Source organism: Euprymna scolopes, chromosome 34, assembly GCF_053919585.1.
Source record: "Euprymna scolopes isolate OS-2025 chromosome 34, ASM5391958v1, whole genome shotgun sequence".
Lineage (NCBI taxonomy): Eukaryota > Metazoa > Mollusca > Cephalopoda > Sepiida > Sepiolidae > Euprymna > Euprymna scolopes.
Window position 1 is genome coordinate 32,939,337 of NC_136515.1, and position 27,885 is coordinate 32,967,221.

General features: G+C 36.4%; 1 protein-coding gene across 5 annotated transcripts in view; it reads left to right on the top strand.

The window, feature by feature from the left end:
- Positions 1-27,885, top strand: part of LOC145259166 (uncharacterized) — a 621,516-nt gene that overhangs the window by 271,899 nt on the left and 321,732 nt on the right. For all 5 annotated transcript variants that reach the window (XM_080116896.1, XM_080116897.1, XM_080116898.1 and 2 more), the window contains one exon: positions 6,524-6,553. The gene's annotated coding sequence lies outside the window, so the exon portion shown is untranslated. The remainder of the gene's footprint in view (positions 1-6,523; positions 6,554-27,885) is intronic.

Consider the following 27,885-nt stretch of genomic DNA (forward strand, 5'->3'; position numbering starts at 1 on the left):
CGACCATCTACGGCAACACATCAAAGGCTGTAAATGACAAAGTTCTCTCTGATTCTCTTTCCTCTGATCTTGAGCGTGTAGTTCAGTGGGGGAAGACGTGGCTGGTTACCTTTAATGCATCTAAAACCAAACTCCTATCTTTATACCATCAACGCTCTGATCCCCATCTGGCATCAATTGAAATGGATGGCTCTCGCCTAGGAGAAACTCAATGTTTTGACAAGCTTCTGGGCTTGACCTTTACTCCTGATCTGAAATGGAACACGTACATCAAGTCGATTGCCAAGGTCGCTGGAAAGATGGTGGGTTCCTTCTACCACTCCAGAAGATATCTCACTACTGACGCAATTCTCTATCTGTATAAAAGCCAAGTACATCCAAGGATGGAATACTGCTGCCATATCTGGACAGGAGCTGCTAAAAACAGCCTATCCTGCCTTGACAGAGTACAAAATAGACTTCGTGGCTTAGTGGGGGATGCCCTTTTCTCTTCCCTGCAACCTCTCTCCCACAGAAGAGACGTTGCGAGCCTGTCTTTGTTTTACCGTTATTTCCATGGCAAGTGCTCATCTGAGCTCCAATCTCTAGTCCCCTCTTGCCAATCTTTTACAAAAAACACCCGTCTAGCTGAATCCACTGTCAAAAATTTCCCCCACTCTCTATCTGTGCCTAAATCAAAACGTAGATTCCATGAACAAAGTTTCTTTCTTAGAACAGCACGCCAGTGGAACTCTGTTCCGTCTGTCTGTTTCCCACCTGACTACAACTTGGATGTCTTCAAATCCAACGTAAACAAATTCCTGATGAACCGCCCCCTTAAGTAGACACTTTATGAAATCTCAACACTAACGTACAACGTACTGTACATGCAATAACCCTTATCCCTGAGTGGCTTCCGGGCCTTGATAAGTGGTGACCTCCTTGTAAAAAAAAAAAAAAAAAAAACTTATATATAAGAGCAAATAGTTAATAAAACATGTTCAAAACACTTTGAAAAAAGAGTTAAAAACATATTTAATTCGAAAAGGAAACACTTAATAAGTGGATAGTCCTTAATCTGCGGAGTTTCGAAGAAATACTTTCCTTCTCATCAGAGGGTAGGAATTAGCAAAATGTGGGATCGGATTTTGCATACAAAAGTATTTGATGAAACTGCAAGTAAGTCAAAGATCTTACTTGATAACAAAAAGTGAAGCAGAGGGAACATGGTGAAGAAAAAGGTGATTTCAAGTGAATGGACAGCCAGGTGAAAGGAATATATATATATAATTTACACAAATAAATGACAAATATTTATACCAAATTTCGAGATGTTGGCCATCTTACAATTTATTCCTTTAAGTATGTTTGCATGCACAATTATTGACAGCACGTGTTTCATAGCACAAAATCCTTCATTTAATTATTACATTAATCAATGAATTTATTCTGCCTTTAACTTTCCAGAAGAAATAGCGCCTATCAATCCATTAAGAGAAAATAAAATGCACAAGGGCATGATTACAAAATCCGAAAATTGAAAGAGAAGTTGCAATTACCTTTTATTATTTTTTATTTATTTTCTTTTAATGGATTGATAGGTGCTATTTCTTCTGAGGAGGTATGGACAGAATAGTCATTGATTGATATAATAATTAGTGTTGGGACGATTCCTAAATTTTTCCAATTCCAGGAAAATGTTGATTAACAATTCCGATATCAAGTACGATTCTGATTCCGATTCCCGTGGAATTGTTGTTTTGAAATATACCATTATATAATCGAAAGTTTTTGTGTAGCAAAAAATTTTGGTACTGTGAAAAAGTAGAAATACATTTAAGGGAATTTTGAAAACGATTTGATTTTTTTCGTAAAATTTCTTTTGTTAAAGATAAAAATCAAAATAAATATTTTAACCATGAATGAAACATGCACCATGAAATTAATAACAATCAATTCCAGCATTAAAAAATATAAAGAAAAATTAAGTCATGATTATTCAACAAAAATACAATAACATCAAATTCTAAGGGAAATAACATGTTTTGTCTATCTTTTGATAATAATTTTTGTTTTATTTTCTCTTTATCTTCGATAACTCTTTAAAATTTAAGATTTCTTTTTTTTTTTCTTTTTTTTTTGCAGCTTCAATCGCTAACTGATTTTTATTCCACTTTCTAGAATATTCTTATTTCTAAATGAAATTTAAAAATAACTAAAGCTTTGATTACATTTTTAGCCTTTTATATTCAATCATCTCAAATTATTCCTATTTATTTATTTGACTTTTTAAAAAAATATTTTTAGCAATAATAATGTTATTTTTTTAAATCTAAATAAATTTGTTTATTTCTATATTTATTTTTATTATATAATTAAATACTTATCGTCCTTTAATGTTTATTCTTATTTAATGTCTTAATTTACCTCTTTATTTCTATATAAAAAAGTTAATTTTTGGTAATTGTTTATTTCTATCCCTATATATATATATATATATATATATATATATATAAAATGAACTCATTTTCCCCTATGATTTTGACCTTAATAGGATTAAAAATCAAGACATTTCATGCAAATATAATATGCACAAACTGCAGCACAATATCTGAGGTGTTTTATAGGCATATTACCTCTCTACTTTCTCGATAATCATAGATTCCTATATTTTTTCTGAGAGTTCAATGCCACAATCGGTTAAAATCAATGGAAGTAGTACAATCTTTTCTCTCCAATAAATTCCTCCTTTCCCCGCCACCACTTACACCATTTCCGGGATCGTTCACAAGGGACAGTTACGATGTAATGCCGGTTTAGGTTTTCTTTACTTCATAGTTGCTTAAAAAACTGGAATGGAATTTTAACGTTCCTTTTCGTTCTATGCTTTTCTACTGGGTGAAATGCACCATGGACTTAATTGAATCGAAGGGTTATTTATGCCATTTTTTTTTTCTCTCTTTATTTCGTTTTGTAGTTGCTTAAAAAACTGGAATGGAATTTTAACGTTCCTTTTCGTTTTATGCTTTCTACTGGGTGAAACGCACCATGGACTTAACCGAATTGAAGGGTTATTTATGCCATTTTTTTACCCACCCCTTTTTGCTGTGTTTTTTTGTTTTTGTTTTTCCAAACATTTTCATCATTTTCTCCCTTTATTTTTTTGTTTTTGTTTTTCCGATTTCTTTTTTGAAAAAGTTTTACGTTTGTTTGCTGTTTTTTTTTTTTTTTTTTCCCGAGTTTTTAAAGAATTTTAACATTTTTTTTTTTAAATATTTCAATAGGGTTATTACTTCGCTTATTCTTTACTTTACACCCCCCCTACACACACAAACACACCTCCAAACACCCGGGAAATGCCGGGTATCCCCGTTAGTAATAAATATAATTTTGGGATCGATTTCATTAAAAGCAAGCGTATGTCAACTTTAGTTGTTCAAATTTTATACAGATTCTCGGTTTACCTGTCTGTCTTCTTGGCCTGGGTCTGCATAAAAGCAAAAATAAGAAAACCCCTTTTCACAATTGTTTTTTTTTTTTGTTTCATTTTCTCTTCTAGCTGTGTTCATCTACATTTTTTGTTTTTTGTCTGTCGGTCAACATGTAAGTCGGATGGTTAGTCTGTGACTTTCCAGTCAAAATCGAAATTCCGTTGCTAAATCCTGTTAGTTCCAAAGCACCACTTTCACTATGGATGTTGGCAACCTTCACGTGGTCTCTCCTGTTAGTACTTTATGCTAAACTTGAATGGTCACATCTTATTTTAAAAACGTCTAAGAATCTCTGCACAGACAATTTTGAATTTTGAATGGCATTTTCGCCAGTGTGTCATGTTTAATTTGAAATATCATTTCCATGCCATGCTCAAGTGTGAAATAACTTTTTCACTGGTCTGTCATGATTCATTTTGAAATTTCAATGTCGTCAGTTTGTCACATTTAAATTTTGAAAATACTATTTTCATTAGTTCATTAATCAATATAAGCAATGTTGATAATAAAATAGATTTGAAATGTTTTAAATTTTAATACAAAAAAAGTGTTCGACTGAGCTTCAGTCTATGGTCCCCCCTCGCCAAACTTTCACAAGAAACACTCGTCTAGCTGAAAACACTATCAATAATTCTCCCCAGTCGTTATCTGTGCCTAAACCTAAATGTAGATTCCATGAACAAAGCTTCTTTCTTAGAACTGCACGCCTGTGGAATTGTCTTTCGTTTTCCTGCTTTCCAGCTGACTACAATATGGTTGTCCTCAAGTCTAACATAAACAAGTTTTTGATGAGCCGTTCCACTTAAGTTAACAAATTTACCGAATTTCCATTACTAACGATTACTATATTGTCCAATTTCTACTGTACACTCTTTAACTCTTATCCTTGAGTGGCCTCTTGGCCTTGATAAGTGGTGATGCCTATGTAAAAAAAACTTTGAGAATTTGGACATAGCTTCGGTTACAGACACGTTACTTACGGAAAAACGGTTAATTAAACTGCAGAAGCATCTGTTAAACTACACAAGTTCTATAATTGAATACCCCCACCCCCAAAATGAACGAAAAACATAAAAATGTTTAGTGGTTATGGTTTTGTAAACCGCTCGTGAAAACTTTTTTTAGATCAATTAAAAAGCATTAAAACTACGTAAGACAATAAATAAATAAACCACTTTTTTTTTTTTAAACTTTATTTGAAATGACCGCTTAAAGATTCCTACACGATATGATAAGATCCCCCCCCCCACTACGCCCGTTCGCACGCAAATGTATCATGTAAGAAAAACATTACCGAAGGCAGTGAAATGGCACAAAATAGTCCTAAGGTCTAGGGATTCACACCATGCAAACGGTGAATTTGCGGTGGGTTTGATTATCAGATTCGTTTTTAGCGACCGCGAATACCCCTAAAAAACAAATTAGAGTTGGTCGGTGTTCTGTTGTTGTGTAAGGTAACATTTACCAGTTTGCAAAGTTAGGGTTCAAAGGGTTAAAAAAAAAAAAAAAAAGTTACACTTTTTTCCTTTTTTTAATAAATTTTTCACATTTTCTTTTTTTTTTTGTGCAAAGAAGTTCCAAAAGAAATGTGTAATTGTTTCATTCGCAGAATATTTTAATGACATGTAAATTAAAAAAAAAAAAAAAAATTAAATTCACTTACCACATTTATTTAACAGATAGCAAAATGATTGTTTTCTTTTGTAGTTTTCGAAAGACCTTAAGTGGAACCGTCAATCAGCATAATATGTAGTTGTAACGTTTTTGTTTTTGGATACTTCAAAAAAGCCGACTGACTGTCAAAGTTTTGCGAACTGATCAGTTTCACTTTAATTTTAGAAATATTTCCTGAAACAGCCTTCGTTCAGAAAATAGAAAGTTCATATATTGTTCTATTAAACCTTTGATTGTTTAAATAATTTGACTTTGGTTGTTTTATTTTTAAATATATAAAAGGTTGAAAAGACATTTTTCATTTACTAATGAGATTTTTCATTCATTTACTAATGGAAGTGTTGGTTAAAAAAAAAAAACTTGCCAAAAGATAAGCCCCCCCCCCCATTTTTTTGTCACCAGTTGGGAAAACCACTGATTTTTAACGTCATGTATTCGCAATGAGAGCACTGTAAAATCTTTTTTCTCTAAGTATTCATCAACTTTTTCATGGACTTGATGTAGTTAGGCTGTTTTATACATAAATAAACTTCGCTCACAAATGAAAACAATATTACCTCGTGACCCCTAAAATTTTGCAGCAGTGCAAACAGATACCTAATCATGAGCATCAAAGTTTCGAAACAGGCAGACAGCGCCTATGTATGTGACGGAATAAGAAAATTCATTAAGATAAATAAAGATTACCTTTAAAGTAGTTAATAAAATTCTTGTACATCATATGAAATATGTTATGAAAAGTTCTATGACGTTTTTATCATAAATTTCTGACACCATTAATTTCAAACAACAGTTCAACTTTAAAATATAAGAGAATCGTAATGAAAGAATCGTAAATCTATGGTATTTTTTAACGATGCGATTCCGATCCCCCCCCCCCCCAAATACACAATTTTTACAATTAATGATTCTGATTAATCGTCCCACCACTAATATGAATGATTTCGCACTACAAAACAGGTGCTGTCAAGAATTGTGCATGTCCAACATACTTAAAGGAACAAAATGTAAGATAGTCAACATCCTAAAATTTGGAATATAGACTTTTGTCATGTTTTTTTATATGCTCTGTAATTACATTGAGTTTCATAAATTATTAGTATAATTAGTATAAATAAAACGTGAAATATAATTGGAAAAAAAAAAACAACATATTTCCACAAATTATATATATATATATATATATATATATAATATATTACACTTGATTGGTTGAGAAGTAAGCATGTATAGTTAATTTTATTAATTTCAGAATTGATTTGAAACTAATAAAAGTAACAACACATCTACTATTTAAAATTAAATTAAATATGTTGCAAATATGAATTAAAAATATTTTTAAATAGAAAACTAATAGTTATATTTATTTTAAATTTCAGGTTTCAGAGAATAGTGATGGCTTACAAAAAGTAAGTGAAAAATCTATTTTTTTTGTTTTAAGATAGCTCCAGGAGGGAGCCCCTTGATAACACTTGATTCTGTTATGATTCAAATTTATATCCGAGGGCTCTTTTAAGAATAGATGCTGTTCCCTTTATGGCTGCTATTTGTATCTCGTTACAGCTTGGTCTTCCCGGGATTGCTTCTAAGTATTTCTGAAGGTTCTTTTTTATTAAATCAGTTGCTCCTATCACAACCGGTATAATGTTTATTTCTGTGTGTGTGTGTTTCATTTTACAACATCAAAACATTAACTTAGTCCATAACAATTGTTTCTGCAGACAAGAAATCTTGTCTGTTTTCACAGATGGTGCAAGTTAAAATGATAAGGATACAGGGACACGTGTGGAAATTAAGATATATATATATATATATATATATATATATATATATATAAGAGAGAGAAATATAATTATAAAAATATGTAATTATATAAATAAAGAGGAGATAAAGAAAAAGACGGAAAAGTATAGATATGTGCCATAAAATCAGTCAGATTACAAGGAGACGGGTATGGGTACGGCCACAGAGATATAGTTTAAAAAGTAAATAAAATGAAACATTCGACTTTCTTCGATAGATATTGTGGAGAAATGCGTGACTTACCTGGATAGACCACGTGCGGGTCGGTCACCGAAAATAAATAAAAAGAAAGAAAAGAAACGGTCAAGACTCTTATTTATAGAGTAGTGATCACGTGAGTTAGAAGAATATGCAAATAGAGGTGAACGATTTTGCGATATAAAAAGCCTGTGTTGTTAAGAGGAGGGGCAGACTGTTGGCAGAAGTCAGTGCTGTTAGACGTGCTTTAGAGTTTTGTTATTATATGCTGTGTTCGATTGTTGGGAGAGAGAAAAAAGAAGAGGAGGAACCAAGAAGACATTCTGCAGATACTTGACTTTGTGTTGGTTTTAAGCTATTTCGGCGCTTGGTGTGCGGTGACTAACAATGGACAGATTCGACATTCGCTTAATACCCGAGTTCGACGGATCTACCACTGGACCGGCTGTCGTCGAATGGATTGAAAAGGCAGAGAAAATCTGTAAACTGTGCAAAATTAAAGAACCAGCCACAGTTATCCCTTTGAGGCTAACCGGAGGGGCCTATGCAGTCTACCAACAACTCGGGGATGAACCAGACTGGGATGAAATCAAGCAGAGCCTGTATACAGCGTTTGGTACAGATCCATTTGTTGCGTGGCAACAGTTCACGAGCCGGACAGTTCAACCCAAGGAAACAGTCGACGTGTACCTAGCCGACCTGCGAAAATTATCTGTACCGTTTGGTGGGGTCAACGATAAAATATTAAGCTGTGCTTTTTTGGTAGGCCTACCCGAGGAGGTCAGTAAACTGTTGCGGGCATCATCAAGAATCGATGAATTGTCAACTGATGAGTTATTGGCCCGAGCTCGAAACATCTGTAAGGAACAGAAACCAATTGCAGCAGCAGCTCGTTTTCGACATGGAGGCAATGTGGACTCTCTTCCAGATAGTAATAAGCATGCCACCCCAGTGTGCTATAAATGTGGGGAGGCCAATGATTTTGCTAAAGAGTGCCGGAGTGATAGGAGAGGTGTATATCCACAATCAAAGAGACCAGTGCAATGCTATCGCTGCAATAAGTTTGGGCACATATCTCACAACTGTTCGGGAAACGAAGTTGGGGGCAAGGTACTATCGCTACCCTTGCCCCCTGCCAACCAATAAACACAGGATTGCCTGTCATTAGCGTTAAACTTGATGATGTGCAGTGTTCAGCACTTATAGACACGGGGTGTTCCCGGTCTATAGTTAGTGCCCATTGCTGTCCGGTGTGGCGGAGGAACCCAGTCGGCGTTATGACCATCAATGGCTTATCACAGGTATGTTGTGGTGAAGGGACAGTCACAATCTGTACTGAGAAGGGTGACACAGCTAAAGTTGACGTTCTGGTGATGCAGGAGAAACCCCTTGGCTACGACATGTTGCTTGGAATTGATGCAATACAAGCACTAGGAGGCGTTACAATCACAGCAGCTAGAGGTATCAGGCTTGGAGAAGGGAAAGACGTCTGTGCAGCCATGTCGATTGAAGAAAAGGACTTCTGTGCTACATTTGATGACAACGAAAGGGTGTGGACTGCAAAGTGGAAATGGGCCATGGGCCAGGAACCAGATCGGCTGTGCAACACGATTCCAGAGTATGCAGTTTCTACCAAGAATAGGGCCGCATATGAAGAAGAACTTCAGATGTGGATTGAAAACGGTTGGTTAATACCATACCCACAGGAACGTCTGGGACCACCCAAGGGATTAATTCCGCTCATGGCTGTTGAACAACCTACCAAAGAAAAAATTCGTCCCGTAATGGATTACCGAGAGTTGAATCGGCATGTTGATGCGTTTACCGGAAACGCAGATGTGTGCGCTTCTAAACTGAGAGAGTGGCGTCAAAAAGGGAGCAATGTAGCACTTCTGGATCTAAAGAGGGCCTACCTGCAGATACGTGTCCATGAGTCATTATGGCCGTTTCAGACAGTACTACTCAAGGGAAAACTATATCGTTTGACACGTTTGGGTTTTGGCCTAAACGTAGCACCCTTGATTATGACAACCATTATTAAAACTGTTTTGATGCAGGATGAGACCACAGCAAAAGCTGCTTCAGCCTACATAGATGACATCTATGTTAATGAGGACATAATGTCTGCGGATGCAGTTCGAATAAAACTGAAAGCGTTTGGGTTAATAAGCAAAGACCCTAAGCGCCTAAAGGATGGAGTGCCCATGCTAGGCCTCGAGGTCTGGGAGGAGGGCAATACGTTGCGATGGAAACGAGGGAACCCACTTCCAAAGTTACCCAATGTATTAACAAGATGTACTGTGTTTTCTATCTGTGGTAAATTGGTAGGACATCTACCTGTCTGTGGATGGCTCCGATCGGCAACAGGAGTGGTGAAAAGACGAGTGACTACAGTAACAAAAGGATGGGACGATGTTGCGGATGATGATTCTCTCCAACAAATGATGGCTGAAATGTTGTCCAGAGTGCATAGGAATGACCCTGCCCGGGGTGAGTGACAAGTGTCTGGAAACGAACTAAATGCATGGGTTGACGCAAGTTCGTTGGCTACAGGTGTCGTGTTGGAGCAACTAGGTGTTGTTGTGGAAGATGCATGCTGGCTTCGTCCAAAAAATGATGCCCAACATATAAATTTGGCAGAACTTGATGCCACGTTAAAAGGTCTTAATCTCGCATTGCAATGGCAGACTAATGTTGTGCATCTCCACACTGACTCATTGTGTGTTTACCATTGGTTAACCGACACCTTGACTGAAAAGGCTCGAGTTAAGACTAGAGCTGCAAGTGAAATGCTAGTACGAAGGAGACTAGCAATAATTAAGCGTCTAGTTGACGAATACAGCTTGCAGGTAGACATTACGTTAGTCTCGTCGATGCAGAATTTGGCTGATAGCTTGACTCGAGTACCAAAGAGGTGGATCGATGCAATGAGGCAGGGATCCGATCTTCAACAACAAACATGCGCGACTGTAACGGATCAATTAACACCTGACCAGATCCGTATGATACACCAGCAGATTGGACATCCTGGAATTCAGAGGACTGCATATTTTGTCCGAAGAGTATGCCCTGCAACTACAAAAGCATCAGTGAAAGCAGCCATACGTTCGTGTGAAGAGTGTCAGAGAATTGATCCGGCACCATCCCAATGGCAAAAAGGAAAGCTCGAGGTTGAGGGCAACTGGCAGCGAGTAGGGATGGACATAACACATTATGGGGACAAACATTTTTTGACCATGACGGATTGTGGCCCGACGCGTTTCACAATATGGCGCCTGTTGACACGACAGGATGCAGCCAGCATTATACAACAGTTGAGAGCCGTCTTTTTTGAACGTGGTGCCCCGATTGAAATTCTGACTGATAATGCCGCCACATTTCGATGTCAAGAATTTCAGAAATTCGTGCACGAATGGGGGATTAAAATGCATTATCGGTGTGCATATTATCCCGAGGGTAATGGTATAGCAGAACGGTGTCACCGCACCATCAAAAGAATTGCAGCCAGGACGCAGTGCTCTATTCCAGAAGCTGTGTACTGGTATAATATAACACCCAAGGACAATGCAACACCAGCAACTGCACCAGCCAATGGGATTTACCAATATGAACAGCGTGTGAAAGGAGTTGATGCCATACCATCAGTGGTGAGTGTTGTCAATACACCATATCAGGTGGGAGACCTTGTTTGGATAAAACCCCCGAATGCTGGGTGCACTACGAAATTTTTCCGGGGAAAAATAGACGAAATCATAAGTCCTCAGACCATGTTGATTGGTGGCATACCACGTCACGTAAAAGATATCTGCCCTTGTTATACCTCTTCTGATTCTGAGAACGATGAGGAGGATCACACACCGTTCAGAGATGATCCTGATCACTTACTGCCCCTTCAGGTGAGCATAGAAACACCACCAACAGAACCAGACGAGGGAATGATGGGACATACTGATGACAATAGTGAGGAGAGCGATGGACACAAGGAAGTAATGCCTCATCGAAATACTCGACAGAGACGAATACTGCCCACCCCCCGTGATTGCGAAACCCCGCGAGAAGGGATGATGGAGCATACCGAGGAGATGACGCCTCCGATTCTTCAGAGAAGTACCCGACAAAGACGGATACTGCCCCCCTGCCCTGATTGTGAGACACCGCCTATGGAACCACGAGACGGGATAATGGAACAGACTCGTAGTAATGATGGTGGTAATGAAGAAAACAGCAATGAGGAAGTGCTGCCCCCAATTCTTCGAAGGAGTACCCGCCAACGGCGATTGCCCGCATGTCCTGTTTGTGATCATGAGATCAGGGGGGAGTGTGGAGAAATGCGTGACTTACCTGGATAGACCACGTGCGGGTCGGTCACCGAAAATAAATAAAAAGAAAGAAAAGAAACAGTCAAGACTCTTATTTATAGAGTAGTGATCACGTGAGTTAGAAGAATATGCAAATAGAGGTGAACGATTTTGCGATATAAAAAGCCTGTGTTGTTAAGAGGAGGGGCAGACTGTTGGCAGAAGTCAGTGCTGTCAGACGTGCTTTAGAGTTTTGTTATTATATGCTGTGTTCGATTGTTGGGAGAGAGAAAAGAGAAGAGGAGGAACCAAGAAGACATTCTGCAGATACTTGACTTTGTGTTGGTTTTAGATATAAAAATTAAAAAAACAATCCACTTACTGTTATATTTTGTTAGATTAAAATTATCCCAATGTGCAATTATAATAATAATAATAATTGCAATTATATAATTATCCCAATTGAGAATTGTTTTTTCTCTTTAGGAGAATAAAAAACATGCACAATCTAAGGAAACGGAAAATATTTTTATGGCCACGTGGTTAAACACCGGAAACTTTCTTTACCTATATGTTGATCTGGTAATGACGTCATGCTGTCATGTTCAATGGCCTACTCTCTCGGTAGCCGTGGTATGGGTCAACGTATTTGAAATGAGCCAAAACGTGTCGGCAAAGGCAGGCATTATTTGGGGAGGAGTTGGGGGGGGGATTATATAAAGTGGAAAGGTTTTCATAGACGTTAGTCGTTGTCACAATGAATATACGTCCTATATATATATATAATTAAAACATTTCAAGTGTTTAGACCCATAAATTGCCGGAGGAGTTTGGTAGAGTCTGCAAAGGTCAACTTTTTCAACTTTGACCTCTTGGCAGCCAAATTTTTGCCCCAAAATTGATTAAAAAGCTTGCATGTCTGAATACCCTTTATGTAAAATTTCAAATGTTTAGACCCAAAATTGGCAGAGGAGTTTGGTAGAATTTTTAAAGGTCAAATTGTTGAACTTTGACCCCTTGACAGCCAAGTTTCTGGCCGAAAACCGATTAAAAATTTTTTCCCAAATCTCAATACCCATTATGTCAAATCTCGAGTCTGTAGACTGAAAATTGGCAGAATAATTTGGTAGGGAAATGTATACACACACACACAATTTCACTTTTATAGATTTGATTAATACATACAAAAGGTCCATAACTGTACTATTTCATTAATTTCTATATCTAGTATGATTCTTCCAAAATATACGATTAAAAGGTAACCTCATTTGCATATTACATTAAGGAAAATCGATTTTACTAAATAACTGTATGTTAGTTAATGCTTATTTTGAGAGAATTGTTTCAAGTGCTCCATTAAGGATTGTTATTTAAAGTTGATTTATATTGATAATATATTTAATTTAATTTATTTTTAATTAATATTACTTACATCGATTTTTATTTAGAAACGTGTTTCGAGTTATTTCCCCTGGGTGCCACCTGTTGTATATTATTATTCTTGGAACTTCGAAACATAATCTTTGACTGTTCTGGGAACTACTTTTTTTATATATATAAAAATGGTGAAACATTTTTAGATTTTTCTTTTCGTTTGGAAAAAATAACTAAAAAAAAACAAACTCTTCACCATATAAAATAATTTGGTAATCTCAATAAGTTTCTAGCATGAAAAAATAATTTCGTGTAGACATAAGAAAATTTTTTTTCAAATATTGAAAATAAAAAAACAGTTACAAATAAACTGAGAGGATTCCATTTCTTTGTTTTGATTATTCTTGAAACTGCTATACAAAATCTTTGACCATTCCTGGAATTCTTTTATTTTATATATAAAAATGTTGAAACATTTTTAATTTCATTTTGAAAAAATAACTAAAAAAAAACTCTTCACCAAGTAAAATAATTTGGTAATCTAGCATGAAAACCTAATTCTGTCTAGACAGTAAAAATGTTTTTGTTTTTTTTTAATATTACATGTAGAAAATCAATAATAGTAAGTTTTATCTCAAAATGACTCTTTGTAGTCAGTAAAAATAAATTTTACCTAAGTTTTTAACAAAAAATTATTTTTCACACTAAAAAGGGCCAGATTGCAAGTTTAATTTTTAAGAAAAAAGGGGCAACAAAGGCCAAATTGAAATGGCTCAGTTTTTGAATATGGCTCAGTTTTAGAAACAAAAAAGCTAAAAAAAATCCAAAATTTCCTCTATTTATGAAAATTTCCTCTATTTATGAAAAAAAAAAAAGTCAGGGAAAACCGTTGCCTTTACAAACAAAAAATAAAATAAAATAAAAAACAAGCCATTGAAAGAAGCCATTTTATGTAATTTTTCGCGAGTCACGCACGCGTTAATGTTTATGAACGTTATTTTTTTAGGGTCATGATGTCATAAGTCGTCGTGTTATGATTGGCAAAAACGTTTGCCACACCTTTTTCTCTTCTTTCCCTCTTTTGTGTTTCAGGTTCGAGCCTGCTTCCGCGGTTATTTTAAAAAAAAAAAAAAAAAAAATTGCGGTCGCATGGCCACTTGTGATATTTTTATTGAAACAAAAGTTGTTTTGATTCATTTATTTTTTATTTTATTTTTTGGAGGGGTTCATTCTGCCGAAATATCTGGTGGAGAGGGTATCACATACTTCTTGGGGCGGGGGGCAATTACATTTGCCTATTTTTATCTGTTCTTTTATTTTTTAAATTGCTGTGGAGGTATCGACATTGCCCACGATGAAAGTGATCAATATCAGTTTAGCAGGTGTGTTCCAATCAGAACTTGATGTCGACTTGGGCAGCACTGGGTACACATGCTATATATTATAATTTTTTTTTATTAGGAATAAGTTTTGAATGTTTAATTGTTGGCATATGTTCACCATAATGAAAACTCATTAAACTGAAGAGGTTATTTAAATATTACAAGAGTCAAAAGAAACGTTTGTATACTTTTACTTTTAAAGTGGTAACTAGTATGAACAATGATTGAGAAAGCATTCACATGTAAAAAGCCTACAAGATTAGTAATGCTTTATGTTTTTATTTATTCTTTTTGTTTTTACAATCTTTTGTTTTATTTATGAACTTAAAAGCTTATGCATTTTTTATAGTACAATTAGCTGTACCTACATGGCATTGCCCGGAGTCTTCTTTCTTTAATTTTTGTTCTTTTTTCTTTTTAATAAATATAATATCTACAATTTGTATATGCTCGTATCTCCTGTAAATATGTCCATATTTCTGTTCATATCACCCTTACACCAAGGCCAGGTCTTTTAAGTGGGAGATCCGGCCAGTATCAACCCATGTAATCTTTCTTTTTGGGTACCAAGATCTGAAGGAGGAATGCGTCGGAACAGTATCTCCGCATTGTTTAGTGATAAGTTCTTATCTTTATTTTTATTATTTATTTTATTTTACTTAATTTCATTTTATTAAATTTTTATTTTATTTTAAGCTTTTTGTTTTCCTTTTAATCTTTTCTGGCAATCATTTGATTTCTAAGCATTGCAAAAATGATGTCTTTTATATTAAAAAACAATTTTTAACTTCACGTTTTAATCAATTTCTGTCGTCCGTGTTTCCTTTGTCAAATGTGCTCAATAGAAAAGCTGTCCTAAAAGTCCATGTCCTTCTTTCTTCATTGTTCTTTCTTCCATTTTCTTTTGTCTAAGTGCCAGAACGGGTAAAAAAATTTCTGCTATTTTGCAAATGGAAATTTGTTCTCACTCCGTATCATCTACGGTTTTAGACATTTTGTCTTAACTCGTTTTAAACTGTAGAACTGGAACCTCCTTCACTCGTCCCAATGCATTGAGTAACCGTCTGTCTTGTAATGTCACCTGTTTAGCGTCTGAACAGTCAAAGCTCTCTGCCCACACCTCCAAGAGACCTGCTTTATATTACGTTCATCCACGTGAATCTCACGAGATTACACAAGACCGTTTCTGTTAAATATTACAGATACCATCTTGCTTTTTCTTTTTCCTGTCCAACGCGCATGACAAGCAGACACGTGGGCGCTTCACAGGTAGGTCATGTGTATGTCCGTTTCTATTTTCCTCATATCCCCCCCCTCTGATCTCATGATCACAGAGATGGCAGGGAGGTGGTGCTCTCTTCCAAGGGGGGGGGGGTGCAGGCCTTTGTTCACTTGCATTCTCATCTGCAGTCTGAGGGTTGAAGAACACTGCCTCCTCTGAGAGGCTACTAATATCGGATTCGCTGCTTGATTTAGATGAGGATGGTGCAAACCAGAGCGATAGCCCACTGGCCTCAGACCCAAAGTTGCTCCCGTCATCCAGTTGTGGTTGTAACTGTGTCGCCGGCCTCAGGTCCCTAACATGACAGAGCACACCATCAACCATGACTGACTGCTGACTCACCATATTGGTCACTCGGCCCCGTGTATATCTGTCAGTGCACCGGCTCCCCGGCAGCTTCACCCAGACGGGATACCCTGGTGCGTATGACCCCTGTCCTTCACTGTTGGGGTAGATTCCCTTTTCTCAGACTCGGTATTGGTATATTGCATTTGCAGGCGCTGTTCCTGGAAAGATGACATCTTTCGGCGTGATGTACAAATATACAGCTTCCGTGACGGCAATTCTTTTAATAACTGCGATGGCTCCTCTCAGCAATACTATTGCCAGATGGCACATAAGCACACCGCAGTCGCAGCCACACTCCCCACTCCTTCAGGAACTGCTTGACTTGCTGGCTGCAGAAGGCTGGGTCATTGTCCGTCAACACCTCTTAGGGCGCACCTCTTTTAAAGAACACAGATGACAGCTGGCGAATAATGTAAGAGGAGTCCTGGCACCCGAGTGGTCTCCAAACCGTGAAGTGCGTAGGTCCACAATCGATGAGGGTTAGGAAGTGATTGCCACCATAATGTGTGATATCTATGCCCATTCTCTGCCATGTGCCGCTCACTCCCAATTGCCTTTTTTTCCACTGTATTGGAGCTGGGTCGATTGATTGACATGCCTCGCAACTTTCTACTGCTCTCTTGACATCTGCCCTTCTTACTTCTGGGTCAACCATCTTGGTAAAATATAGTCTGCTTAACCCCTGGGTGTTTGTATCGCTAATGAACCTCACTGATATGATCCACATCCATATTACACGTGATAGTTGCACACGGCACCGCAGAAGCAACTCCAAGGGCTAGTGAACTAGCATCCACCCAGACTGTGAACTCGTTCCTGTTTACACACCAGTTCTCTCGTACAGGGTCATCACGAGTCACCTTGGCCACAGTTTCTGTTAGCATGCTCAGGAGTGTGGCATCATGTACTTTATCATCCCATCCCAATGATACAGATGTGGCACGACATTTTATGGCTGCCACTGCCACCCTGTGCCAACCACACACAGGGAAGTGGCCCGCCAGCTTTCCGCAAACGACGAGTGATGTTGGATGGGACTTCCAGAATGTCACCACGTCTCCTCCAGTAGAGCCCCTCCTTGTTACCGCTCACGCACAGGCCAAGTACTTTTGTCCCGTCTCGCAGACACTCCGGTTCTTTGCATGTCAGTCCAAAGTTCTCGAAGTGCTCTTTGACTGACTGGGCAGACATAAGACTCTCATTTACAAAGATATCATCAATGTAAGACGATGTTGCCTGGTGCACAGCTTCATCCTGTTGCTGGATCACATGCGTAATTGCCATCATAATGCCTGGTGCCACGTTGAGACCGAACCCTAGCCTGGTCAGACAATAGCGAGTTCCTTATTTCCAGTCTGAAATGGCCACAGCTCTTTTTCAATGCGTATCTACAGGTAGGCTCTGCGCAAGTTCAGAATTGCCATATCCGACCCTTGCTGCCGCCACTCCCTTAATTTGAGCACACAAGCATCCGGCCCTACTGTGTACGGATCGACATGTTCATTAAGTTCACGGTAGTCTATGATGGGTCAGACCTTCTGTTTGCTATCTTGTAAGACAGCCATCAGGGGAATCAGTCCTCGGGGGATTCGAGTTCATCCTCGGGGTATGGAAGTAGCCAGCCATTGTTGATCCAAGTCTGCAGTTCTTCTTAATACTGCCCCCTGAGCCTCTTTGGAGGGGGGGTACTCTGATAGTTGGTTCTATAAGGATATTGGTGGTTGATCGCCAGTTCACTTCCAAGATGCCGTCTACGCGTTGGTTTCCTTGTCGTACTCCGCATGAAAGTCAGGCTCGTCCAGGGTAATTGTGGCACAAACACGTTTTTCATGTTAGGAGAACTCTATCTTGCCGGTGCAATCCACAGTGATTCCACCCAGCTGTGTAATCAAATCCATCCCTAGAAGTAGGTCATATCCAAGCAGCTCCCAGGGCTTGTACGACTACCGCAGGCCCGTCGCCGATGCTTGTGCTGATGACGCTCACCCCACAAGTGGCCAACGACCTGCCACCCACAGTTAGCACCTGTGTGGCACAATGAGGTAGCCCCTTTTGTGGGAGCTAATGGCTTTTACATTAATGAACCTTGTGCCTGACTTTGTGATGAAGTTAAAAACGTTTCATGCAGGTGTTTTGTGGGTTTGGGAACGTTAGATCATGTCATTTGGGTTTGAATGACAAGTGTTCTTAAACTTTTAGCAGTGTCAAAATCATTCCAAAAAGGTCACACTTACATGCGGATATCTGAAGTCGAAAAACAAAGCATTGTGTGAAACGCATATTTCTCTCTCTCATTCTCTCTCTCTCTCTCTCTCTCTCTCTCTTTCAATGAAGAAAGGGAAAAATGAAATATAATTTCATTGTTTTAAATCAGTTGAGATTTGCTCGCTATACGCGATGGGTCGACAAAATATGCTTTCAACTTGTTAACTGTTAAATAAATTATATATATTTTTATAAAAATGCATTTGTCGCTATTTTTATACAAGTATTCGATGTCAGCATACCATTAATGCCGACGACAGAAAGCTGCCTGTAACGACACAATGACTACACAAGAAGCGACGATGGGAAGATGCCTGCAATGACATAATGCACACATAATGCGACCCATGCCAGACAGTTATAGCCGACAACGTATCGACCCATTTTGTTGATGTTTCCAGCATGTGCCTATCGTTGGATATCGTTCATTCCCTGGGGACAGGCTGGTTGCATTCCCAAGACGTTCCTCAACCAAGTAACCCTCCCGGGGAGGCGATAGTATCACACCTGAATTCTCTCCTTTTAGCAAGTGTCGCAACATGCCTTGCGCACCAGGATCTGGGTGCACCCAGTGTCTACAAGGGCAAGGCATTCACATCCGTTAACGCACACAGTCACTGCGGACAGTGCCTTATTCAGTGACAATCTGGAGAGAAGACCGGCGCTATAGCTTCCTCCCCTTGCCCGTTTCCCAGGCATGGGCCAAGTGTCCCCGCTTTTTACACTTGTAGCACTGAAGCCCGCTAAGCCTTAGAGTCAGTGAGTGCAATGAAAGACAATCTACAGTCTCTGGACTCGTTTTTAGTGTCACCTGCGCTTGCACTAATATTTCCGAGATGTCCATCTCGTCTACTTGGGATGAGGCTTGGAGTAGATCTTCCACACCAGCGCCAATGCGCACACCAATGCGCACGTCAGGCCTTTCTCTGATATTCCTCCAAACAGGACTGCAAGCTTCTTCAGTTCTGCCAGATAAACATCAACCGTCTCCCCGGAATGTAACATGCGTGCCATAAACTCCTTCCATGCAGCAATCGGATCTAATGCAAATGCTGTGTAGAGGGCATTTTTAATGCAGGTGAAATCTGCCTTCTTTTCATCTGTTAGCTGCTGGTATACAGTGTATGAACCCCCAGTGAGACACATTGGGACCACACATTCCAGACGTTTCACACCATATATATCAATTCTGCCTTTTCCACCCATTTCTGTACTGACTGCTCAGCGCTGCTGCCATCAAACAGTGGAATCAGCTAAGGATCAAATCCCGACATCATGCCGAATCTAGCTTGTAGAACTGAAACCTCCTTCACTCGTCCCAATGCACTGAGTAAAAATCTGTCTCGTAACGTCACCTGTTTAGCATCTGAACAGCCAAAGCTGCCCCCCCCATACCTCCAAGCGACCTGCTTTATATTACATTCATCCACGCGAATCTCGCAAGATTACATGAGACCATTTCTGTTAAATATCACAGACGCCATCTTGCTTTTTCATTTTCCTGTCCTACGCGCATGACATTTTGAGTTTTAATATATATTAATATTGTATTTTAACCTTAGTTCGTATCCATCTCTTAAAATTCAAATTAATACAAAAAACTGAGCCGATACTCTTTGTTATGCAAAATAAAATTTCTGAATTTTAATAAAGAGTGGATGTATTTTTCTTCGTAAGAAATCAGAGGAACTTTATTTAGTAAAATACTTAATATCTACAATTTCTATATGTTCGTATCTACTGTAAATTTGTCCATCTTTCTATTTATACTTAATTATAAATACGGAATTCCCCATAGCTTTTACTTTACTCTCCATTATACCTGTACTGAATTCTACTTCAAACCATAGATATATAGCTATTATATTCTATATTGAATAAATAAATTTTATAGATAAATCTTATCGTTTCAGATATTCAGAGTTCGTACATCAAATTTTATTTTCATTCTTATTATCGATTGAACCATATCTTAACATGCTATTCTATTCCTAAACTAACATATAAACTATATTTTAACCATATATTAACTCCTCTCTCTCAGACCAACCAGTTGCAAATTTATTTGCTTCCACCACATGAATTTTTTCAGTAACAATGAAATGAAAACCATAGTAACGTCCTTTTCAATCTTTGAGAAGTGTAAATTTTCAGTAGATATATAACCTTTAGTAACTAACCCAATAAATATTAACTACCCATGCAGGGTCACAGAAATACCTGGTTTAGGACCCAGGTGTGGGACTGACCCTCTCGGTGCTGATGGACCCATAGATCTTCTCAGGTCATCCGTCTATGAGAAGAAAAACTCTGAAGCTAAATCTGTGCTACTGACTCATACATCTTGGCACCAAGTAAAGGGGAGGGAGGCCTCTTCAGTCCTAGTCAACGTCCTTCCTAGAGTTGGTAACTTGAAAAAATTATAGGTTTGCAAACCTAAACTGCTTAAGGAGTAGATAGGCTTTGTCTATTGCACAGCTTTCATACTACTTCTTTGCCTATTAGCCTGGCGCAGAGGTGCGATCACAGGGACTCGACAAAAACACCCAATGGTTGATCTTGTTTCCTGACTAGGGCAATAAATGCCATTCCCCACTTCCATTACATTCGCATGCCCTATACCTGGGCACTTTGGGGGTGCGTGAGTGCCATATATGCCAATGCAATTGGATTGAGTTGATTTTGTCTGACGGATTGAGGGTACCGGTTTGACAGTTGCTGGCTGCTGTTTCCGACTGATAGTACAGGAGCCCTTTGGTAGTGCCTAGAGCAATTACTCCACCATGCTCATCTTCAATGAGCTTTCCCGAGGCCACAATTCTGTAGATGAAGAATCGGCTGATGGTCTATTTGTGTTGCATGTTTGGTATTCTGCACAACCACTTTATCCAGTTTAAACTGAAAACTTTAAAATAAAATGGCAGTTCAATCAAAAATTGCAACTCAAACAAAACCAATTTGCTTCCTCCCTTGAGGCTTGCAGTCACAAATATAATTAGTTTCCTACTAAGTTATGGAACAATTCCGCATACAGGCAGGCCAGAAAGTCCATCTGCCTTAATGGGCAAACAATTAAGGTCCTCTTTGACTATGTCATATGCCATAAATCAAAAGATGTGGTATAAAAGAAATAGGAATACGGAAGCCGAGACAGAAAGGAAATAATACTGCAATATTAAATAAAGAAAATGGGAACAGTGTTCTAGCTCATGCTGACCAAATAAGATCCCAAGGAGAACAATCGGATGAGGAAATGCCTTCAGAGCTGCCCATTATTGATGTAACAGAAGAGTTACTGCAGAATGAGACTGGAGGAAGAAGTAGAGAAGGACAAGGTAGAAGAGGAAGATCAGAAGATTATAGAGAAAGGCATGATAGATCCAGATCTCCAAGGGAAAGGAGGGAGATAAAGGAAGATGTTCAGGAGGACACGAGAAGAAGTACAAGAAGTACTCGCAGCATAAAGCCCCTCCGTTATAGGGAGATGTAGTGATATGAAAATTAAGTATAATTTACATATGAGCAGATAACTCATATTTATAAACCGACACCAACTAGAACAGGTTGGTTGTTGAACGCTTGCTTAGCGTTATACACGACATATCACTTTTGCAATGAATAATTATTTCAAACTAGTTTATACCTGACATTTTCCACTATTACATAGTTTTTACTGCTTTATAGTTTTAATACTAAGAAAAATATGATACTTAGTATTTGCATGAGAGAGTAACTCTAATGAATGTATTATTTTTATTGGCAAAACATAATTTGTTTTGAATTAATGCAGAATGTTTTTTCGCAGATTATAAAATAAAAAAAACGGTGACTAGTTTCCAAAAAATATTTATCTTATGTTTATTTGATGTTAATTTTTTTAAATTTATAAAACACGTTCCAATTAAAAATTCCTTTAAACTTCCATGAGATTTGAACTGTGATATTGAGATAAAAAAAAACTGCCTTAGTAATGTGCAGGCAGTCTATTACTTTTTATATCAACCAATCACGTTTCTATTTGCATACAATTAGACAAACTCTAATAGCACCATAATATGTTTAGATTAAATATTAAATTAATCTAAAAGTGCAATGAAATGTTCTTCGAAGAATCTTTGAAAAAGTAACAAGTCTCATACTTTATACTATAATTATTATCATTAGCTGAACATAAAAAGAAATCAAGTCTAAAAGAATTATATTAAAAAAGAAACACATTTTGTTTCTGAATCTTTAAGATGAAGATTGATCATTTGTATTATTTGGGCTCTCATCTTCACAACCGTTCAGCTGATATAACTTTCTTGAAACATATCTTTTCAAACTTTGAAACCTTCAGAAGATTCAATCCTTACTACAAGCGATAATAACTAAAATAACCTATATTAACACATTTGACGGGCGAAATGAGAACTATCTACCTTCGTGGACCAATTAAAGGGTATAGTTTGAAATTCAGAGTTCAATATAAAGATTCCTAAGTTCAAGTTGAGGGTTATATCGGTGAAAACGTTATGGATGTAACACTCAAGATGAGAATAATAGTTTGACTATTTCAAATAATATTGACACATTTTGTTCATATTGATGGAGTTCGTGATATGGACTAAAGTTGCTTTAAAAGTATCCATGCCACTCACAAAAATGTTTGATTCTGATTGTAAGCAACAGAAAAATAATTCCAAGAATTCACATGGGTGGAGGGTTCTACACACAACTGAATTATTCCTTTTAGTGAGCATGCCTAGAGACAACAAGACTTATTGCGTGGTGCACTGAAGCAAACACACTAAACAGTATTCTACACAACTGACCATAAACTTAGAGAAACCAACATTGTGATCTGTCTTGAAAATTATTGTCAATAGATATATAAACATATATATGACAGATATTATTGTCAATAGACATATGAACATATATATGACAGATATTATTGCCAATAGACATATAAACATATATATGACAGATATTATTGTCAATAGACATATGAACATATATATGACAGATATTATTGCCAATAGACATATAAACATATATATGACAGATATTATTGCCAATAGACATATAAACATATATATGACAGATATTATTGTCAATAGACATATGAACATATATATGACAGATATTATTGCCAATAGACATATAAACATATATATGACAGATATTATTGCCAATAGACATATAAACATATATATGACAGATATTATTGTCAATAGACATATGAACATATATATGACAGATATTATTGTCAATAGACATATGAACATATATATGACAGATATTATTGTCAATAGACATATGAACATATATATGACAGATATTATTGCCAATAGACATATAAACATATATATGACAGATATTATTGCCAATAGACATATAAACATATATATGACAGATATTATTGTCAATAGACATATGAACATATATATGACAGATATTATTGCCAATAGACATATGAACATATATATGACAGATATTATTGCCAATAGACATATAAACATATATATGACAGATATTATTGTCAATAGACATATGAACATATATATGACAGATATTATTGCCAATAGACATATGAACATATATATGACAGATATTATTGCCAATAGACATATAAACATATATATGACAGATATTATTGCCAATAGACATATAAACATATATATGACAGATATTATTGTCAATAGACATATGAACATATATATGACAGATATTATTGCCAATAGACATATGAACATATATATGACAGATATTATTGCCAATAGACATATAAACATATATATGACAGATATTATTGTCAATAGACATATGAACATATATATGACAGATATTATTGCCAATAGACATATGAACATATATATGACAGATATTATTGCCAATAGACATATAAACATATATATGACAGATATTATTGCCAATAGACATATAAACATATATATGACAGATATTATTGTCAATAGACATATAAACATATATATGAAAGATATTATTGCCAATAGACATATGAACATATATATGACAGATATTATTGCCAATAGACATATGAACATATATATGACAGATATTATTGCCAATAGACATATAAACATATATATGACAGATATTATTGCCAATAGACATATAAACATATATATGAAAGATATTATTGTCAATAGACATATAAACATATATATGACAGATATTATTGCCAATAGACATATAAACATATATATGACAGATATTATTGTCAATAGATATATAAACATATATATGACAGATATTATTGCCAATAGACATATGAACATATATATGACAGATATTATTGCCAATAGACATATAAACATATATATGACAGATAGATATTATTGCCAATAGACATATGAACATATATATGACAGATATTATTGTCAATAGACATATGAACACATATATTACAGATATTATTGCCAATAGACATATAAACATATATATGACAGATATTATTGTCAATAGACATATAAACATATATATGACAGATATTATTGCCAATAGACATATAAACGTATATATGACAGATATTATTGTCAATAGACATATAAACATATACAGGGGGTGCAAAAGTAAGTTTACAGTGGTCAAAAATAGAAAAAATGTATAAAGTTTAAGGCATTTATTATACAGACAAACAAATGTTGCATAAACAAGTAATAATTAGCACGTATAATAAGAAACACATGTAATAGGAAGCACTATTTCCGCAGGTATTTAAATTGCTTGCCGTCAGTGTTAATACATTTCTCTAATCGAGAACGAACACTGATGCACACTCTAGAACAAAGGTCTTTATCAGCATCAATTTCCTGACAAGCTTCCAAAATGAACTGAATCATATTTTCGACAGTGCGAGGCTAGCGTGCAAAATCCTTATCCTTTACTGTGCCCCCAAAAAAGAAATCCATAGGAGTTAAATCTGGCGAGCGTGGTGGCCAGTCGATGGCGCCATGGCGTCGAATCCATCTGTTGGGAAATTTTAAGTCAAGTAGTGCTCGCACAGTGAGTGCAAAATGAGGTGGGGCCCCGTCTTGTTGAAAATAAAAGTCATCATTTTGGTATTGTTCACGTACTTGGGGTATTATTGTATCCTGCAACATGTTTAAAGTACACAGTTTGATCAATGCTTATGTGAAGAATAATGGGGCCAACAACACCTTTGCAAGAAAGCCCGGCCCATACTGTTACCCCGGGTTGATTGAGTTGTTTTTCAATAGTGATGCGAGGGTTTTCGGTTGCATAATAAACGCAATTGTGTCGATTAATGGCACCTGATAATTTAAAGTTTGCTTCGTCAGACCATACAATTTTATTTAGAATACCGTTACCTTCGTTCCTCGCTCAGGATGTTTTCAGAAAATTGTAAACGACGATCCGAGTCATCTTCCAATAAACCATGTATCAATCGAGGCGTGTACATCTTTAGACCGGCACGATTCATCAGGCGCCCCAATGATCTACGCTCAATACCAAGTTCAGATGAGGCTCTGTATTTCGATTTCTGTGGGCTCTGAGTGAATGCCTGAGCAACTTTGAATTCATTTTCTTGTGTAGTCACAGTAATTGGTAGACCACTTCTCGGTGCATTGTGGATACTCCCTGTCTGTTCAAATTTGTCACGCAGTCGATAAACCGTGAGCCTTGTTGGGGGAGGTGTTGCAAAGGTTTTCACCCACTGTTCTCTTACGTGTTCACTATTTTCTGTCTTCCAGTATTGTTTTAATATCCATTTTCGCTGTTCGTCAGTCAAATTACCGGCCATGGTTAAATTGCCAATTTAACTGAAAAATAAAAAGAAATGATTCAAAGTACATGCACTTTAATCGAAAGGAAATTTAATTAATAAAAACAAAAGACTAAAAGTATATGCATTTTTACTTTAAGGTATGTAGCTTTCAGTTCAATAAAATGTCAATAATTTCAATACTGTATACCTACTTTTGCACCCCCCCTATATATGACAGATATTATTGCCAATAGACATATAAACATATATATGAAAGATATTATTGTCAATAGACATATGAACATACATATGAAAGATATTATTGTCAATAGACATATAAACATATATATGAAAGATACTAGCTGTACCCTGCCACGCGTTGCTGTGGCTTAATTTCGTGTAATGGAAAATTTTAATAAAAAGAGGGAATGCATGTTTCTTATATTCTTAGTACAGCAATCCACTTCAAAAAGTAAAAAAAAGGCGAAAATAAAAAAAAAATGGTACTCTTGCAAAATTGGATCCGGATCTTCGGGAGTTACCATCAATCATGGCTTGGGCTCGACCAACATTCAGTGGATTAAGCCGAAAGTTGCTAAACCATTGAAACGCTAAATAGTTTTCTTTTTTATTGTATTAAAAAATGTGAGTTTTTAATTAATATTTGGGTAAGGGGGGTGTTACTATACACAGATTCGAAAAAGTTGTTCAAAAACGAATAAATGAAAGCAAAGGTAAGGTAAATTACGTTTCTATCTAACTGGATAATTTTTTAGTGTTTTTATTTAATGTAAAATGTTTAATCAGCTGAAAAACGCAGTGTTTATCTATGTATTTGAAAAAAAAACAAATGGTCGCGGACTCTGTTGAATACGTTAAGTTTGGGAAAATCAGTTAAAAACTATACAAAACAATGTCAGACACCTACTGATTATATGTTATTGTGACATAGGCTGACATATTCGGTGGGTTTCTGATAGTATTTTGTATAGTTTTTTAGTTTTAAATCATTTTCTCGAACTTAACATCATCAACAGTGTCCATCACCGTTTGTATTTTTCAAATACACTGATAAACACTGTTCTTCGAGCTGACTAAACGTTATAGTAAATAAAACGGGTTTGTATTACTAAACACAGAAACGAAAAAGTTGTTGAAAAATAAATATAACAAGTAAATGTTATCAAAGGCAAGATAAATTACTTTTCTACCTAACTGGATAAGATTTTAGTGTTTTTATTTAGTGTAAAATGTTTAATCGGTTTGAAAAAATGTAGTGTTTATCTGTATATTTGAAAAATACAAATGGCGGCAGACTGTTGAACACATTAACTTTGGGAAAATGAGTTAAAACTAAAAAAACTATACAAAATACTGTCAGGAACTCACTTAATATATGTTACTGTGACATAGGCAGACATGTATTCAGTGGTTTTTAACAGTATTTTGTATAGTTTTTTTTAGTTTTAACTCATTTTCCCAAACCTAAATATAACAGTAAACGCTGTGTTTTTTGAGCCGAATAAAAATTTTGCATTAAAAAAAAAAAAAATTATCCATTTCGGTAATAAAGTAACATATCTTGCCTTTGATAATATTTGTTAATAAGGTCACGTGAGTCGATTAATGGGTGCTAATGCACTTACTGATCCGCGCTATTTTTTTAAATCGTATTTCCAAGCTTAATTAAAGTTTTATGTTTTTTGGTATTTTTTTTTAGATTAGGTCCACCTCCACAATTTTCTTTTAAATAACGACTTTTAAAAGTTTCCGACTATGCTGAATACAGAAATCGCATGTAAATTTTGCAGAAATAAGTAGTTATCGAGATATAGATAGTTGTTTTATGCATTGTATTCTTTGGCGGCCATCTTTGTTACACGCATAGATTTGTTTATGACGCGCGCAAGCGTGTAAAAAAGACGGCTGCCAGAGATTACAATGCATTATACAAATTTTTAATATCTCGATAACTACTTATTTCTGCAAAATTTCAATGCGATTTCCGTATTCAGCATAGTCGAAAACCTACAAAAGTCGTCATTTAAAAGAAAAT